Raw genomic sequence first — 20,435 nt, 5'->3', positions numbered from 1 at the left:
AAGGAAGAATATTGGAGATATTAAGGAAGAAGGGTTGCCTTTTAGTATGTCTGAAGGTTACTCTGGCATAACCAGGAGATGAGGGCAGGCAGTGCTCCCACAGATGAGTTAAAGGTTGAGCTGTTTTATTGGACCTATTTGTTGGAGAAATGAAGAAGCCACCAAAATATTGATTACTGAAGAGGTGGCAAGCAGCATGTGGTGTTGGCTTCCTTAGAAGAGAACAGAGCTTAGCAATTCAATGAAGTAGACATTTATTGAGCTTCTACTATATGTATGCCATGAGGTGAGAATAAGAGGATGCATAGATATAACAGGGTACAGTAGATCATACTACATGCTGGTGCACTGAAACTGGTCCCCACCCCTCCCCCTTTGTCAAAGCAGCTTTTTTCTCGCTCTAATCTTTATAAAACTAAAGGCAACATCTGCAGCTGGGCGGAGGAGATACGGCAGAGAGCTCTCAGGAAGGACTGAGTCACTTAGTAAATCTGCAGCCTCTTTTCACCTTGACAAGATCTCCCTCCCTGTACTACAGTATCTGTGGCCTCGATCACACATTATGTTTCTTTTCTTTTCTTTAAGCTCTTATCCAGTTCAGCTTTGTTTGCTGGCTATTATGCAACCTACACAAGTAGAATTCTCCTTGGACTTTTCCAGCTCAGACATAAATTGAAAAACAGCAACTCTGGCAATGGCCCATTGCACACATTCAGTGCACTCATATCTCAATGGGCTGAGTCAAAGAGGCCAACTTGCTTTTACCGACAACCTAAAGACAAAACCACTTCAGGGTTATGAAAAAGGCTTACTTTGAAAGTACAGTAAAGAGGAATGTATGGGGGAAAAAAAGAATGGCAAAGGAATTTTACTGTTTTCAGGAAATTTAAAGAAAAAGTAATTTTTAGGGGCACCTGGGTGGCTCAGTAGTTGAGCATCTGCCTTCGGTTTGGGTCATGGTCCCGGTGTCCTGGGTTCGAGCTCTGCATCAGGCTCCCTGCTTAGCGGGAGGCCTCCTTTCTGTCTCCCACTCCCCCTGCTCCTGTTCCTGCTCTCGCTGTCTAATAAATAAATAAAATCTTAAAAAAAAAAAAAAGGAAAAGAAAAAGTAATTTTTAGTCTATTAAACCCAGATACCTTAAAAAAAAAAAAAAGAATGGGCCTTCATGTGTACCCTTTAGAGAAGAGTGGGGGGGAAAACACAGAGTTTAATTCTACTAGAAGAATTAACTGGAGAAGGGAGGAGTGGTTTCTGAGGAATCATTTACGGAGGAATGAACGGCACACCCAGCACACCCTGCTTCTGCACTAGACCAGTTTGCTTTCTTGTGTAGGAGACCAGGATTCTTACCTCTTCAGGGTGGCCCTGGGAGTTTTCCTACACACTTGACCCATTCAGTAGCTTATCCTGGGAGTGGTGCCCTGAGAGCATGCCAGTGGTATGGGGGAGTGGCATGGGGCTTGGTGCTTGGGAGATAAACCTGTCTAAACACAAGGTTTTGAAGTGTGCTTAAGGTTTACATGGGATTTTCTGGAAAGATAGTAGAGAGAGTGAAAGGAAGATAACTGTGCTTTGTATTGCCTCTTTGTCCAGGGTCTTATCCCAGCTCTCTTGCTGTCAATTCTTCTTCTTTTTTTTTTTTCATTCTTTTAAGATTTTACTTATTTGAGAAAAACCAAGCTGGAGACAAAGACAGAGAGCACTAACAGTGGGGAGGGGAAGAGGGAGAGAGAGAGAAGCAGACTTCCCCCTGAGCAGAAAGAAAGCCCGACATGGGACTCCATCCCAGGACCCTGAGATCATGATCTGAGCCAAAGGTAGATGCTTAACCAACTGAGCCACCCAGCCGCGCCATTCTTGCTATGCATTCTTACCATGACAGAAAACATGAAACACACACAGGACTTCTCTTTTCTTGTATACACTGAGATACTGTACACAAATCTGATGACTCTACACGTGCAAGGTGAGGGCTTCAAGACTTCTCGTGTTTAAAGTGGTTGAAGCTCTTCACCATTCATTGCATGTCAATTGTCAAATGGACATGCATTGGCTCTTCTCTCATTGTATAGATTTCAAACCTAAGCTGAATGTGGCTTCGCACTCCCTCTTCCTTTTTTTTTTTCCCTTCCTCTTCCTTATATGAACATATTGTCCATTTACTTCCTTTTTTTTTTTTTTTTTTTTTTTTTAGATTTTAATAATTTGACAGAGAGAGCATACAAGCAGGGGGAGCAGCAGAGGGAGAGAGAAACAGGTTCTTTGCTGAACAGGGGGCCCGATGCTGGGCTGGATCCCAGGACTTTGGGTTTTATTACTTGAGCCAAAGGCAGATGCTTAACTGACTGAGCCACTCAGGTGCCCCTGTCCATATACTTCTTGAGTTACATAGCTCCATAGGTGAAAGCATGTGGGAAAATTGTGGGAAGAATTTGAAATTAACATGAGCTAGATAACAGTCTGGAAGAGCAAAGAAAAGGCACTTTTTTTTTTTTTTTTTTTTTTTTACAATATTTGGGAGCATCAAAGCCTGCAGTACAGATTGGAGAGATATTCATCAAACCTATTTATTTTACACTGGGCTTACTCTGTACAGTATTTCCCAGTCTCCCTTGCAGTTAGGTGACATATGCCTGTATCACCAGTGGGACCTCTGCAGAAGTGATGAATATCCTTGGCCCTCTACCCTCCTGTGCACAATACTCTTTTTCTTCCCTTGTTGCTACTAAATATCGACACTCAGGGACACCTTGTAGAAGGGTGGTGTATATTTTTTCAGCCTAGATTTCTGAAAGATTGTGTATAGGCATTGTTGTAGACCAAATTGTGTCCTTCTCTGAGAATTCATATTTTGACATATTTTGTCCAATGTGACTATATTTGGAAATAAGACCTGTCAGGAGATAAAGGTTAAATGAAGTTGATAGGATTGATGTCCTTATAAGAAAAGGAAAGGCCACCAGAGCTTGCTTGCTCTCTCTCTTTGAGCATGCACAGAGAAAAGGCCATGTGAAGACTCAACAGGAAGTCCACCATTTACAAAACAGAGAGTGGCCACACCAGAAATCAACCTGTGGGTACTTTGATTGAGGACTTCCAGCCTCCAGAAATTTGGGCAAATAAATTTCTGTCGCTTATGCCACCCAATCTGTGGTATTTATGGTAGCCCAAACTGACAAATATAAACATAGATCTCATTCTCATCTCCACCCTACTGTGGACTGGTTTTTACATGATGAAACCAATGTGTTAAGCCACTGAGATTCCAGGCTTTATCTCTCAACGACAGCTAATGTTTACTTTTCTTTTTCTTTTCTTTTTTTTTAAGATTTTATTTATTTATTTGACAGGCAGAGATCACAAGTAGGCAGAGAGGCAGGCAGAGAGAAAGGAGGAAGCAGGCTCCCTGCTGAGCAGAGAGCCCGATGCAGGGCTTGATCCCAGGACCCTGGGATCATGACCTGAGCCGAAGGCAGAGGCTTTAACCCACTGAGCCACTTATGCGCCCCAATATTTACTTTTCTGATGCAAAGACCAAGCAGAGCTAATTAAGTTTCTGATATCATATTTCTCAGAATGCACAGGGTAGAATTTATGTAATCTACATCAGTGCAAGAAGTTCCTTGGGGTGAGATCCACAGATTACTTAAGAAAGAAAGGAAAACAAGAAAGCAACAAGGAAGGAAAGGGAGGAAGGGAGGAAGGAAGGAAAAAATATTTGTTTTATTTTGTTTGCAGTGTATAACATGATGGTTTAATACATACACAGAGTGAAATGATTACCACAATTAACACATCCATCACCTCACATAGTTACTATTTTTTTGTTGGTGTTGAGAACACTTCAGATCTATTCTCTTAGCAAATTTCACGTATCCAACACAATAATAACTATAATCACTATGTTGTTCATTAGAACCCCAGAAGTTTTCATTTTATAACTGGAACTTTGTATCCTTTGGTCAACCTCTCCCCATTTTTCACCCCCTAACCTTTACCATTCTACTCTATAGTTCTATGAATTTGACCTTTTTAGATTCCACCTATAAGTGAGATCATACATTATTTGTCTTTACATGTTGGGGTTATTTTACTTAGCACAATGTCCTCTAGGTTCATCTAGGTTATCATAAATAGCTGGATTTCCTTCTTTTTTTAAGACTGAATAACATTCCATGTGTGCATGTATGTGTGTATATGTGTGTATACACACACACATTTTCTCTATCCATTCAGTTATTGACAGAAACTCAGGTTGTTTCTATATGTTGGCTACTGTGAATAATGTTGCAGTGGATATAGGAGGACAAATGTCTCTTTGAGATACTGATTTTATTTTCTTTGGATATAAACCCAGAAATAGGATTGTTGGATCATATGGTAGCTTCATGTTAATTTTTCTTAAGATTTTATTTATTTATTTGACAGAGAGAGATCACAAGTAGGCAGAGAGTCAGGCAGAGAGAGAGGGGGAAGCAGGTTCCCCGCTGAGCAGAGAGCCTGTTGTGAGGCTCTATCCCAGGACCCTGAGATCATGACCTGAGCTGAAGGCAGGGCTTTAACTCACTGAGCCACCCAGGTACTCTGCTTTATGTTAATTTTTTTGAGGAAACTCCATCTTGTTTTCCATAATGGTTGTACCAATTTACATTCCCACCATAGTGTCCAAAAGTTCTCTTTTCTCCACATCTTTGCCAACACTTGTTTTCTCTTTTTGATAGTGGTCATCCTAATAGGTGTGTGGTAGTATCTCACTGCGGTTTTGACTTGTATTTCCCTGATGATTAGTGATGTTGAGGACCTTTTCTTATACTTGGCTATTTGTATGCCTTCTTTGGAGAAACAAAATATTAACACTTTACCAAGTATATGGTTTGCATGTATTTTCTGCCCTTCCATAAGGTGGTTTTTCATTTTGTTGATTATTTTCTTTTCTCTACAGAAGCTTTTTAGGTTAAGGTAATCCCACTTGTCATTTTCACTTTCATTGCCTGTACTATTGATGTCATATCCAAAAAAACCATTGCTAAGATCAATGTCAAGGAGTTTTTTTTCTCTGTTTTATTCTAGGGATTTTGCAGTTTCAGATATTAAATTTAATCCATTTTGAGTTAAACTTTGTGTATAGCATAAGGATCCAATTTCATTTCTTTTGCATTTAGATATCCAGTTGTCCCAATATCATTTATTGAAAGTGTTCCTCTCCTCATTGTGTATTCTTGATGCACTGGTCAAATATTAATTGACCATATGTATGAAGATTTATTTCTGGGCTCTCTACTCTGTTTCATTGGCCTATGTATATATTTTTATGGCAGTATCATACTGTTTTGATTATTATAGTTTCATAATATAATTTGAAATCTGGAAGTCAAAAGACAAAGAAGATCACTATATAGTGATGAAGAGGTCAGTTCATCAAGAGGTTATAACAGTAGTAAATATATATGCACCCAACATTGGAAAACCCAGATATATAAAGCAAATGCTAGCAGAATGGAAGGGAGACATAGATAGCAGTACAATAAGAGCAAAGGACTTCAATACCATAGTTTCAACAATGGATAGATCATCCAGACAGAAAATCAATAAGGAAATAGTGTTCTTGAATAACGCTATAGACCAAATGAATCTTACAGGCATGTACAGAACCTTCAATTCAATAGCAGCAGAATACACCTTCTTCTCAAGTCACACAGAACATTTTCTAGTATGAGATCAAATGATGGGTCAGTCACAAAACAAGCCTTACCGAATTTGAGAGGATTGAAATCATATCAAGTGTCTTTTTTTAACCATAATGGAATAAAAGAAGGAAATTAGGAGGTCAAGAAATAGGTAGAAATTAAAGAATAGACTCCTTAACAACTGACATAAAGCCTAATGTTAACTTTTCTTTGTCTGAAGAGACTTTCATCACAAGGCGGAATTAGGGATAGATATAAATTAGGAAATAAAAAGTATAGCTGTGATGCAAAATTCACATATTTTAGCATTCTTTAGAGATGGTCTGTACAAGTAGGAGCCATCGGCTTAATATTTCTAAATAAAAATCATGTTTTAAATGTAGCCAAAGGGGGCGCCTGGGTGGCTCAGTGGGTTAAGCCGCTGCCTTCGGCTCAGGTCATGATCTCGGGGTCCTGGGATCGAGTCCCGCATCGGGCTCTCTGCTCAGCAGGGGGCCTGCTTCCCTTCCCCTCTCTCTGCCTTCCTCTCTGCCTACTGTGATCTCTCTCTCTGTCAAATAAATAAATAAATAAAATCTTTAAATGTAGCCAAAGAGCAGGCTAATTAAAATAATATGGTTTTGGGGGCACCTGGGTGGCCCAGTGGGTTAAAGCCTCTGCCTTCGGTTCAGGTCATGATCCCAGGGTCCTGGAATTGAGTCCAGCATTGGGCTCTCTGCTTGACAGGGGGCCTGCTTCTCCCTCTTCCTCTCTGCCTGCCTCTCTGCCTACTTGTGATCTCGGTCTATCAAATAAATAAATAAATAATTTTAAAAATAATAATAATATGGTTCTCAGCCAGTGTTTGGAGGGTAATGGAAGGAGGCTCAGAGGAGGATATATGAATTTGAAAAAAAAAAAATATTTGACCACAGAAAAATAAAAGCTCAACATAATCAGTGTGTAGAAGTATATAGAAAATAAACCATCTTCTAATCATACCAGTGATTTTAAAGGGACTGATTTGTGGGGAAGGGGAGGGAAATTTGTCTCTCTCAGAAACTCCTTGCAACTTTACAAAACTTTCATGTTTATCAAAAGGCTGTTTGAAGGCGCCTGGGTGGCTCAGTGGGTTAAGCCGCTGCCTTCGGCTCAGGTCATGATCTCAGGGTCCTGGGATCGAGTCCCGCATCAGGCTCTCTGCTCAGCAGGGGCCTGCTTCCTTTCCTTCCCCTCTCTCTGCCTGCCTCTCTGCCTACTGTGATCTCTCTCTGTCAAATAAATAAATAAAATCTTTAAAAAAAAAAAAAAAAAGGCTGTTTGAGTTAAAACAGCCTGGGAAACAAGAGCTTAAGGTATTCCATCATTGACATTAATAGACTGTGGGGCTTTGTGGTAAGTCCCATAACCTGCCTAGGCCTCAGTTTGCTTATTTATAATATGAAGATATATATATATATATATCTATAGATATCTAGATCTATAGATATATATAATATGAAGATATATAGATCTTCATATTATATATATGTATATACATATACATATCTTACACATAAACTATTATATATTATATATATACATAATATGAAGATCTATATATCTTCATATTATATATATAATATATATAATAGTTTATGTGTAAGATATGTATATGTGTGTTTATGAGCAATGTTAATTTATATTTATAAAAATCAAGATTTCTTAGTTGTGGTGCTATCATAATAAAACAAAAAAGAGTGTGAAACATTTTATTTTCATGACAATTAGCTCATCTCATCAGATAATTCTGGTCTAGTACAATATTGTCTCCAGTTTCCAATGCATAGGTCTTTTGTCTCAAAAACAACAGTATTTAACTAGAAACATTTTTTATATTTGCCTTGCAATAAAAAGAAAAAAGAAAAGATGATTCAGTTTGTGCAATTAACTATATCTGACAGTCATGTCCCTTGAAAGACCTCATTTTCTGAACATTAATTTTATCTCCTAGAAGAGTAGGACACAACATAGGTATGTAGTACTCCCAACCTAAAGCCTCTAACACCACATTAGGAATTAGATCATTAAATCATCATGAAGAGAGGCAGTCATTTTAAAGTCATCATAATTTAACAACCACAAAGAGGTGACTTACTCAGAAATTTTGATTCCTGAAACATAATGATGTGGGTTAATTTAGAAATGGAAATGACCTATGAGGCACATTTAGCATCATCACCATCAAGATGCATGTCAGAAAAATTCAGAGCATTAATCTCTGGGTGATACAAATTTGAAAGTGTTCATACTACACCAGCTCTTTTTTTTTCCCTTCCTGGGAAATGGATACTGCCCAGTTCACAACTCCATTCAAAGAAGTAACATAGACTGAAATTTTATCGAATACTTCTAATGTGTTAACAATCTTTTGAAGAATAAAACAAAAGATATTGGTGGCAATTGGGCAGGGTGATGGGGGAATTTCTTCAGCAGGAAGTATTTTTACATAAAGACATATCATGTGATGGCACTTTATAAAGAACTAATAATTTCTTTTTATTGTGTTAAGAACACAAGAATTTTCTATTAATTTAGAACTTTTTTACAAAATAAAAAGGCTTAAGTTGTGATGAAAAATATTAGGCAGAGTGTACACCGCATGTTCACAACAGTGCAATCAAGAAAGCAACCCAAGGGTCTATCCATGAATGAATAGATAAAGAAAATGTGATATTTACATACAATGGAATGTTACTCAGCCATTGAAAGGAATGAAATGACACATGCTACATCACGGATGAAATTTGAAGACCTTTTGCTAAATGAAATAAACCAATTAGAAAAGTACAAGGAATGTATAATCCACTCAAGTGAAGTATCTTAAAGTAAACAAATTCATAGAAACAGAAGGAAAAATGGTGGTTGCCAAGGGCTGTGGGCAGGGATAAGGGGAAAAAGTTTAACTGGATACAGAGTTTCAGGTTTGAAAATCAAAAACTTCTGGAGACAGGAGAACCTGCATGACTCAGAAGGCTGAGTGTCAGACTCTTGGTTATGGCACTGGTTGTGATCTCATAGGTTCCAGGGTTGAGCCCTACATCAGACTCCAGGCTAAGCAGGGAGTTTCCTTGAAGAATCTCTCCCTTTGTCCCTTCCCTCACTTGTACATGCTCTCTCTCTTTCTCTCTCTCTCTCAAATAAATAAATAGAGCTTTAAAAAACTTTCTGGAGATTGGTTGCACAATAATGTGAATATACTTAACACTACTGAAAGTTACATTTAGAAGTGGTAAAGATTGCAAATTTTATGTGTATTTTTTATTATGTTATGTTAGTCATCATACAATACATGATTTGTTTTTGATGTAGTGTTCCATGATTCATTTTTTGCATAAAACACCCAGTGCTCCATGCAATATGTGCCCTCCTTAATACCCATCAGTGAGCTAACACATCCCCCACGCCCCCCAGAAACCCTCAATTTGTTTCCTAGAGTCCATAGTCTCTCATGGTTTGCTTCCCCTTTTGATTCCCCCCCCTCCATTTTTCCCTTCCTTCTACTAATGTCCTCTGTGATATTCCTCATGTTCAACAAATAAGTGAAACCATAAGATAATTGACTTTCTCTGGTTATTTCACATAGCATAATCTCCTCCAGTTGTGTCCATGTTGATGCAAAAGTTGGATATTCATCCTTTCTGATGGCTGAGTAATATTCCATTGTATATATGGACCACATCTTCTTTACCCATTCATCTGTTGAAGGGCATCTTAGCTCCCACAGTTTGGCTATTGTAGACATTGCTGCTATGAACATTAGGGTGCATGTGGCCCTTCTTTTTACTACATCTGTCACTCTTCAGAGTGTAGGGATAAAGGGAACATTACTCAATTTCATAAAAACCATCTATGAAAAGCCTACAGTGAATATAATTCTCAATGGGGAAAAGCTGATAGTCTTTCCCTTAAGATCAGGAACACAGGGGCGCCTGGGTGGCTCAGTGGGTTAAGCCGCTGCCTTCGGCTCAGTTCATGATCTCAGGGTCCTGGGATTGAGTCCCGCATCGGGCTCTCTGCTCAGCGGGGAGCCTTCTTCCTCCTCTCTCTCTGCCTACTTGTGATCTCTCTCTGTCAAATAAATAAATAAAATCTTAAAAAAAAAAAAAAGATCAGGAACACAACAAGGATGCCCACTCTCACCACTATTGTTTAACAAACTACTAGAAGTCCAAACAACAGCAGCAGAAAACAAAAAGAAATAAAAAGTATTCAGATTGGCAAAGAAGAAGTCAAATTCTCTCTCCACAGATGACATGACATTTTCTGTGGAAAGCTCAAAAGACCCCATCCCTAAATTACTAAAACTCATACAGCAATTCAGTAATATGTCAGGATACAAAATCAATGCACAGAAACCAATTGCTTTCCTATACACTAGCAGTGTAACTGTAGAAAATAAATTAGGGAATCAATTCCATTTATGATAGCACAAACAGCCCTAAGATACCTTGGAATAAACTTAACCAAAGAGGTGAAGGAGCTATACTCTAGAAACTACAGAACACTTATTAAAGCAATTGAAGAAGACACAAGAAGATGGGAAAACATTCCATGCTCATGGATTGGAACAATAAAATTGGAACATTGTTAAAATGTCTGTGCTGCCCAGGGCAATCTATACTTTCAAAGCCATCCTAATCCAAATACCAATGGCATTTTTCAGAGTGCTGGAACAAACAACCTTAAAATTGGTATGGAACCAGAAAGACCCAAGTCGCCAAGGAAATGTTGAGAAAGAAAAAGCTAGGGGCATCACATTGCCTGATTTCTAGCTATATTATAAAGCTGTGACTACCAAGACAGCATGGTATGGACACAAAAACAGACACATAGATCAATGGAAAGGAATAGAAGCCCAAATATGGGCCCTCAACTCTATGATCAACTAATCTGCAACAAAGCAAGAAAAAATATCCAATGGAAAAAAGACAGTCTCTTCAATAAATGGTGCTGGAAAAATTGGATAGCTATACATAGAAGAATAAAACTCCACCATTCATTTGCACTATACAAAAACATAAACTCTAAATGGATTAAAGACCTCAATGTGAGACTGGAATCCATCAAAGTCCTAGAGGACAACATAGGCAGTAACCTCTTTGACATAGACCATTGCAACTTCTTTCAAGTCACATCTTCAAAGGCAAGGGAAACAAAAGTGAAAATAAACTTTTGGGACTTCATCAAGATAAAGAGCTTCTGCACAGCAAAGGAAGCAGTCAAGAAAACAAAGGGGCAACACACAGAATGGGAGAAAATATTTGCAAATGACACTACAGACAAAGGGCTGATATCCAATATCTATAAAGAACTTCTCAAACTCAACATCCAAAAAACAAATAATCAAGTCAAAAAAATGGGCAGAAGACATGAGCAGACACTTCTTCAAAGAAGACATACAAATGGCTAACAGACACATGAAAAAATATTCATCATTAGCCATCAGGAAAATTCAAATCAAGACCACATTGAGAGACCACCTTTTACCAGTTAGAATGGCAAAAATTGACAAGGCAAGAAACAACAAATGTTAGAGAGGTTGTGGAAAAAGGGGAACCCTCTTACACTGTTGGTGAGAATGTAAGGTGGTACAGCCACTTTGGAAAACAGTGTGGATGTTTCTCAAAAAGTTAAAAATAGAGCTATCCTATGACCCAGAAATTGTATTTTTATTAGTTTCAAAAGTAGAATTTAGTAATTCATCAGTTGCTTATAATACCCAGTGCTCATTACATCAAGTACCCTCCCTAATGCCCATCATCCAGTTACCCCTACCCCCACCAACCTCTCCACCAGCAACCCTCAGTTTGTTTCCTAGAATTCAGTGTCTTTTGTAGTTTTCATCTTATTTTTTTTTTTCCTTCCCTTCCCCAGTGTTTATCTGGGTGTTTTTTTAATTCCACATATGAGTGAAATCATATGGTATTTGTCCTTCTCTGACTGCCTTATTTCACTTAGCATAATACCCTCTACTTCCATCCATGTCATTTCAAATGGCAAGATTTCATTCTTTTGATGGCTGAGTAATATTCTATTGTCTATATATGTGTATATATGTATGTCTCATCTTCTTTATCCATTCATCTGTCAATGGACATCTGGGTTATTTCCATATTTTGGCTACTGTGGACATTGCTGCTGTAAATATTGGGGTACATGTGCCCCTTCAAATCACTATGTTTGTATCTTTTGGATAAATATGTGGTACTGCAATTGCTGAGCCCTATGGTAGCTCTAGTTTTAACTTTTTAAAACTGTTTTCCAAAGTGGCTGCACTAGTTTGCATTCTCACCAACAGTATAAGAGGGATCCCCTTTCATTGCATCCTGGCCAACATCTGTTGTTTCCTGAGTCAATTTTAGCTGTTCTGACCAGTGTGAGGTCTCATTGTGGTTTGAATTTGTATTTCCCTGATACTGAGTGATACCGGGCATTTTTTCATGTGTCTGTCAGATATTTGCATGTCTTCTTTGGAGAAGTGTTTATGTTTTGCCCATTTCTTGACTGGATTTGTTATTTTGAGGGGTGTTGAGTTTGATGAGTTATTTATAGATTTTGGATACTACCCATTATCTGATAAGACATTGTAAATACCTTCTGTTATTCTGTAGGTTGCCTTTTAGTTTTGTTGATTGTTTCCTTTGTTATGCAAAATATTTTATCTTGATGAAGTGCCAATGGTTCATTTTTGTCTTTATTTCTCTTACATTTGGTGATGTGTCTAGCAAGTTGCTGTGGCTGGGCTCAAAGAGGTTGTTGTCTGTGTTCTTCTCTAGGATTTTCAGGGATTCGTGTCTCACATTTAGATATTTCATCCATTTTGAGTTTAGTTTTGTGTATGGTGTAAAGAAGTGGTCCAGTTTCATTGTTCTGCATGTGACTGTCTGATTTTTCCAAAACCATTTGTTGAAACGACTGTCTTTCTTTCCATTGGATATTCTTTCCTGCTTTGTCAAAGAGTAGTTGACCATAAAGTTAAGGATCCATTTCAGAGGTTTTACGATTACAACTTTGTAATACAGCTTGAAGTTCAGAATTGTGATGCCTCCAGCTTTGTTTTTTTGTTTTGTTTTGTTTTGCTTTGTGTTTTTTTTTTTCCCAACATTCCTTTGGTTATCCAGGGTCTTTTCTGGTTCCATAGAAATTTTAGGATTGTTTATTCCAGCTCTGTGAAAAGTGCCGATGATATTTTGATAGGGATTGCTTTGAATGTCTAGATTGCTTTGGGTAGCATAGACATTTTAATAATACTATTCTTATAATCTATGAACATGTTATATTTTTCCATTTCTTTATGTCTTCATCAATTTCATTCATAAGGTTTCTATAGTTTTGAGAGTATGGATATTTTACCTGTTTGGTTAGGTGTTTTCATAGGTATCTTACTTTTTTGGTGCATTTATCTTTACCTTTTTTGGTAAATAGGATTGACTCCTTGATTTCTTTTTCTTCTGCCTCATTGTTAGTGTATAGAAATACAGCTGACTTCTGTTCATTAATTTTGTATTCTACAACTTTGGTGAATTCCTTTATAAATTTAGCAAATTTTGTGGAGTCTTTTGGTTTTTCTACAGAGTATCTTGTTGTCTGTGAAGAGTGAAAGTTTGACTTTTTCCTTGTCAATGTGGATGCTTTTTATTTCTTTTTGTTGTCTGATTGCTGAGCCCAGGACCTCCGTTACTGTGTTGAGAGTGGTATCCCTATAGTGGTGAGAGTGGTGAGAGTGGTGAGAGTGGGTATCCCTATAGTGCTCCTGAACTTAGGGGTAAAGCTCTGCTTTTCCCTATTGAAGATGATATTTGCTATGGGTTTTCATATATGAGTTTTATGATATTGAGGTATCTTCCTTCTAAAACCATACTGTGGAGAGTTTTTATCAAGAAAGGATGCTGTATTTTGTCAAATATTTTTTCTGCATCTATTGAGGGGATCATATGGTTCTTCTCCTTTCTTTTACTAATGTGGTGTATCACAGTGATTATTCATGGATGTTGAACCACACTTGCAGCCCAGGAATAAATTCATGTCATGGTGAATAATCCTTTTATTGTACTTTTGGATCCTATTAGCTAGTATCATAGTGGGAAATTTTGTAACCATTTTGATCTGTAAGGCTACTTTTTAGTGGGGTCCTTGTCTAGTTTTAGGATTAAGATAATGCTGACCTCATAGAATGAGTTTGACAATTTTCCTTTCCTTTCTATTTTTTGAAACAATTTCAGAGGAATAGGTACTAATTCATCATTAAATATTGGGTAGAATTGCACTGGAAGGCCATTTAGCCCCAGACTCTTATTCATAGGTCAACATTTTATTACTGATTCAATTATTCTGCTGGTTATGGGTCTGTTCAGGTTTTCTATTTTTTTCTGTTTCAGTGTTAGTAGTTTTCTATTTCTAGGAATGCATCCTTTTCTTCCAGATTGCCTAATTTTTTGGCATATATTTTCTCATAATATTCTCTTATAATTATTTGTATTCCTTAGGTGTTGGTAGTGGTTGTTCCTTTTTCATTCATGATTTTATTTCTTTGTGTCCTTTCTCTTTTCTTTTTGATGTCTTTTTGATAAGTCTTTTTGATAAATAGGGTTTATCAATCTTATTGATTCTTTCCAAAAATCAGCTCCTCATTTCATTGATCTGTTCTATTGTTGTTTTAAAATTTCCATATCATTGATTTAGTTCTCTTTTCTGATAAATTTAAGCTTTACTTGAGGCATCTGGGTGGCTCAGTGGATTAAAGCCTCTGCCTTTGGCTCAGGTCATGATCCCAGAGTCCTGGGATTGAGTCCAGCATCAGGCTTTCTGCTCGACAGGGGACCTGCTTCTCCCTCTTCTTCTCTGCCTGACTCTCTGCCGACTTGTGATCTCTGTCTATCAAATAAATAAATAAAATATTTTTAAGAAATTAAGCTTTACTTGATGTTCTTTTTCCAACTCTTTTAAGTTTAGGTTGTATATTTGAGAATTTTCTTATATCTTGAGAAAAGCCTGTATTGTTATATACTTTCTCTCTTAGGACCCACTTTGCTGCACAAGTTCTGAACTGTCATGTTTTCTTTTTCATTTGCTCCCATTTTTTTTTTTAAGTTTTTCTTCAATTTTCTGGTTGATCCATTTGTTCTTTAGTAGAATGCTCTTTAACCTCCATGTATTCCTTCATTTTTTGTATTTAGGTTGACGTCCAAGTTTTAAAGCATTATGATATGAAAATATGCATTGTATGTAGATGTAGAATCTCAATCTTTCTGTATCTGTTGATACCTGATTTGTGATCCAGTATGTGATCTATTCTGGAGAATGTTCCATGTGCACTCAAGAAGAATGTATATTCTGCTAATTAGTATAAAATGCCCTTAAAATATCTGTTAAGTCCATCTGGTCCAGTGTGTTGTTCAAAGCCCTTGTTTCCTAGTTGATCTTCTGCTTAGATGATTTGTCCATTGCTGTGAGTGGGGTGTTAAAATCACCTATTATTTTTGTATCATCAATGAGCTTCTTTAGTTTTGTTATTAATTGGTATATATAGTTGCCTGCTTCAAAGTTAGGGGCATAAATATTTACAATTGTTAGACTTTTTTTTGGATAGATCCTTTTCTTATGATAGTGTTCTTCTTCATCTCTTATTACAGTCTCTTTGGTTTAAATTCTAGTTTGATGTAAGGATTGCTACTCCAGTTTTATTTTGATGTCCATTAGTTTGAAAAATTGTTTTCCACTCCCTCATTTTCAGCCTGGAGGTGTACTTGGGTTGAAAATGAGTCCTTTGCAAACAGCATACCAATGGGTCTTGTGGGGATTTTTTGTTTGTTTGTTTTATCCATTCTGATATCTTATGTCTTTTAACTGGAGCATTTAGTCCATTTACACTCAAAGTAATTATTGAAAGATAGGAATTTAGCACCATTATATTACCTGTAAATCACTGTTTCTGTAGATTGTTTCTGTTCCTTTCTGGTTATTGTTACTTTGGAGCTCTCTTTCCACTCAGAGGATCCCCTTAATATTTCTTACAGGGCTTGTTTAGTATTCACAAATTTGTTTAGTTTTTGTTTGTCCTGTAAACTCTTTACCTCTCCTTCTATTCCAAATGACAACCTTCCTGGATAAAATATTCTTGGCTGTATGTTTTTCCCATTTAGCACAGTCAATATGTCATGCCAGTCCCTTCTAACCTGCCTGGTCTCTGTGCATGGGTCGGCTGCCAGCCTTATGTGTCTACCTTTGTAGGTTAAGGACCTCTTGTCTCAAACAGCTTTTAAGATTTTTCTCTTTATCTTTGAAATATGCAAGCTTCACTATTATATGTTGAGGTATCAACCTATTTTTATTGATTTTGAGGGGGTTCTCTGTTATTTCTGGATGGAATGTTTGTTTCCTTCCCCCCACTAGGGAAATTCTCAGCTATAACTTATTCAAATAAACCTTCTGCTTCTCTCTCTCTCTCTCTTCATCTTCTGGGACCTCTATCATCCAGATATTATTTCACTTTATGGAATTGTTGAGTTCTCAAAGTCTCCTTTTCATGATCCAGTAGTTCTCTTTTTCTCTTCTGTTCAGTTTCCTTATTTTCCATCATTTTATCTTCTATATCACTGACTCTCTTCTGCCTCATTTATCCTCACTTTTAGAGCCTCTTTTTGGGCCTGCATCTCAGTAATAGCATTTTTAATTTTGGTTTGATGAGATTTTACTTCCTATTTCTACAGTAATGAATTCCTATGCTTCTTTCAAGCCCCACTGTATGTTTATAAATGTTTTAAATTTTATTCACACATCTTACTTATATCCAAATTGATTAAGTCCCTGGCAGTGAGTATTACCTACTGCTCTTTCTTTTATGCTGAATCTCTCCATCTTGTCATTTTGTCCAGAAAAAAAATAGAACAAAGTGAAAAGACAACAATAACAACAGCAACAACAGAAGGGGAAAAAAAACATACAAAAACAAAACAAACAAAAAACAAGAAACAAAATAGAAAAAAAACAAAGAAATAGATTTTAGGTGTGTCTTGGTCTGCTTATTATAAGAAATTAGATCCCAAAATAAGAAAGGAAGAAAAACGTATTTATATACAAAAATAAAATGAAAGGAAATGAAAAATAAATCATACATATAAAACATACATAAATAAAATTTTTAAAAGAATTTAAAAATAATTTAAAAATAAGAAACTAGCTAGCAAAAATAAAACTGATAGATTAAAGAATAAAAAAACAAAAACAAACAAACAAAAAAACTATGAATGCTATATATGTTTTTCCCAAGAGCTAAAGTTTTGCAGTTCTCTGAGATCAGTAAACTTAATAGTACCCAGTTGTTCCTGAGGGTCTTCTGGGGAAGGGGCCTATTGCACTGATTCTCAGGTGCCTTTGAACTTGCAAAAATGTGCCTCCTTTGCCGGGGGACAGGCTCAGTTTAAGTGGCTCTGGATTCCACCATGTAGTACTATTTTGCTGTCTGAAGGCTTTCAACACCAATTGGCAGGATGAAAATGGTGATACCCTGCTCTCTAGACCCAGATCTGAAAGTGTACACCCCCCCACTCTTCAGTGTGCCCTGACTGAAAAACAGTCACTCTTGTCTCCCTGGTTTCCCTCAAAACTCTGTGTTCACCCAGCCTGTTACCAAGCTTTTTTACCTCAGACACACAACTGAGATTCAAGAGTCCAAATTCTGTGGAGTCCTAGAGTGAGCCTACACTGTTCCTCCTGGGAGTTGAAGGATCTTGCCATGCTTCTGTCTTTTGCTGGGCCCTGCCAGGGAGCAATTATATGACCATGCAGTGGTTCATAGTTTATGGCAACACAGAGCAAAAAGCCAACACCTGGACTCACTATTTTTAGCTTGCTTCCCTGCTCCAATATCTGTGAACTGTGCCACATTCAGGCACTCCCATTCTTCCTGTGATCTCAGGGATCCTGAGACCACACTGTCCCACCTAGGATTCTACCCCTCCATACCACCTCAGTGCCTTTAAGCCAGGGACATACCCCACTGTAGCAGACTTCTTTTTTTTTTTTTAACTTTTTAAATTTAAATTCAATTAATTGGCATATACTGTATTATTGGCTTCAGAGGTACAAGCTTGTGACTTCTCAGGCTTATATAATACACAATACTCTTACATCACATGTCCCCCTTAATGTCCACCACCCAGTTACCCCAACCCTTCATCCACCTCTCTTCCAGCAACCCCTATAGCAGACTTCTAAAAGTTCCAATTTTTCCCTCTGCTGCTTATAATACTTTGCAGTATCTCCTTAAGCCAGCTCCCTCCCATCTGCCATATCCTCCAGTATATCACCCTGGATTCAAGTCTTTATACCTCTTGCCTTCCAAAAAATGGTGGATTTGTAGAGTCGTGGCATTTCTTTTCTCAGATCTCTATTTGAGTCCACAGGTATTCAGAATGATTTGATAATTATCTAGCTGAATTTCAGGAACCAGATGAATTTAGGGTCCCCTACTTCACCATCTTAACTCTCCCCAATTTTATGTGTGTTTTATCATGGTTTTAAAAATTAGTAAAAGAAAATGGTGGGCAAAAATTTATTACTAATAGTGGCTTCCCACTGTCAGATTTTGGGGCTTTGTTGTAGAATTTTAGATTATTTGCTTAGTCATATTTTATTGCAGTATGAATTTGTTTTCCTACTGAAAAATGACTAAAATGATGGATCTTGGAAGCAGAAGTCACTTTGGTTGCACCAAAAACGTATGCCCATAAGTCTTTGATTTTGAGAAGAGTTAAAACAAACAAACAAAAAAAACAGCTATGCCACTTTTCTTCCTTTCTACTCCACCCCATCTCCCAGGGTCAATATACTTCTCAAACATAAGAGCAGAAATGTTGGGAAATTATTTCCTATTATCTTGCTAGACCATGTAAATGAGTTTAAAAAATTATTTAATTTTAGTCAGCCAGTATACTCTGATCTTGCCTTATAAACCACCATTTACTCTCACAGTGCCTGGCAAAAAATAGGCACTCAGTAACTGTTTCATTTTGTTTTCAATGGACATATGGTGTTTGACCTTTCTGAACTCAAGAAAAGAAATAAGCCGACAATTAGGTTTAAATACATTTTTAAAGAAACAATATGGTACATGGCCCCATGACTAGACAGTATTGGTTTCAGTTCCTGATTCTGCCATTTACTATCTGTGTAACCCTAAGCAATTCACTTAACTTCCTGATCTTCATTTCCCTCTGGTGTAAATGATTACATTAATAATAAACAATGTCCATAAAATGAAGTTTAAAGCCTGCATATCTTCTAGTAATGATCTAAGCATTTGTCCCAGGACCTCAATTATTGTAGCTGATAGTTTTTGTCCCTGGATAATAGCAAGGATCAATTCTAGGAGCAATTCTAGAGACAGAAATCCTTGAAAATACCTCTCTGGAAAGGTAGATTCAAAACTGGTCTCCCAAAGGGAAGCTGAAGAACTTTTCTCCCTCAGTCCACAGGTTATTAGAGTGATGAGGTATCAAGATGAATTCCTATAAAACTAAGAGCAATTAAGACATGTCATTATTTTACTGAGGACTTACAGGTAGTGATTAATCATATATTTTTAGAAATTGCTTCAATATAGTTTTTGTTAATTATTAAATTAAAATTTATATAGTTTCTATAAAATATGCATATAAAAGAGGCAAGGAGTTATCCATGATCTACATCCATGGTAGTTTTTAGAGGACTCTTTTAGTATAAGAACTATACCATAAGTATAGTTGAAATGTGATATTTGCTTTTGTTGGGAGTGCTGATTTCCCACTTGTAGAGTTTATATTCAATATGGTGTTAATAAAAACAATTTACCAAACTCTCTCTCTATGGAATCTGCCTTCCTACTCAAATCAGTGCCAAGTATAAAACTCCTGCATTTGCTTCCTTGGGGCACTGTAACAAAGTACTACAGAATTTAGGTGGCGTGAAACAATAGAATTTTCTTCTCTCACAGTGTGGTCAGAAGTCCAAAGACAGTAAAACAGAAAAGAGCTAGCAGGGCCACCCTCCACTGGGAAGATGCAGCGGAGAATTCACTCTTGCCTTTTCTAGTTTCTGATGGCTCCTCGGGTTTCTTGGCTCATGATAGCATAACTCCAATCTCTGCTTCTGTTTGCACATGACCTTTCTTGTATCCCTGTGCCACTCTCTCTTCTTAGAAGGGCATCAGTCATTGGATTTGGGCCTACTCTAAATCCAGGATGATTTTACCTCAAGATTCTCTTTCATATCCTAGTAATGTCTATAAAGACTCTATTTTCAAATAAGGTAACATTTTGATGTTTGGGATGCACACGAGTTTTTCAACGGGGAGACACTATTCAACCCACTACACCTCCTTCCCTTTTAACTAATTTTCATTTGATCAATGATGCTTATGGTCCATTTAGGGACAAGAGCATCTATAGCTAATTGCTGGGTTTATTAGAAAAGGAAATACAGCTACCAGGATCCAACCAGAAGCATGGACCAACAGAAATTCTATCTCATCCCCCATGTTAGAGAAAAAAAGATCGAGACATGAAGACATGAAATATGCTTTGTAGGTCTGTGTCTTCCTGTAGCTTCTATATGTTTCAATCTTTTACTTTGATCTTTTGTTATAGCTTCATTTTTACTTTTAGTGAAAGTCAATAGGTTTTTTTTTTCTTTGACTTTCCATTATTATTTTTGTATCCACTATTTTGTGCGTATGTGTGTGTGTATAA

At 37.1% G+C, this 20,435-nt stretch overlaps 1 long non-coding RNA gene across 2 annotated transcripts in view; it reads right to left on the bottom strand.

Annotated features, from left to right (window-relative positions):
- Window positions 1-20,435, bottom strand: part of LOC309843696 — a 72,088-nt gene that overhangs the window by 14,634 nt on the left and 37,019 nt on the right. The window contains exon 2 of one of the 2 annotated variants that reach the window (XR_014300289.1): window positions 19,113-19,225. The exons of the other annotated variant lie outside the window; for it this stretch is intronic. This is a non-coding gene — a long non-coding RNA (uncharacterized lncRNA). The remainder of the gene's footprint in view (window positions 1-19,112; window positions 19,226-20,435) is intronic. 2 annotated transcript variants of the gene reach the window in all.

The sequence above is a fragment of the Mustela nivalis genome (genome assembly GCF_964662115.1).
Source record: "Mustela nivalis genome assembly, chromosome: 11".
Classification (NCBI taxonomy): Eukaryota; Metazoa; Chordata; class Mammalia; order Carnivora; family Mustelidae; genus Mustela; species Mustela nivalis.
The sequence above is the reverse complement of the archived record's forward strand: the minus strand, read 5'-3'. Positions and strand labels throughout refer to the sequence as shown.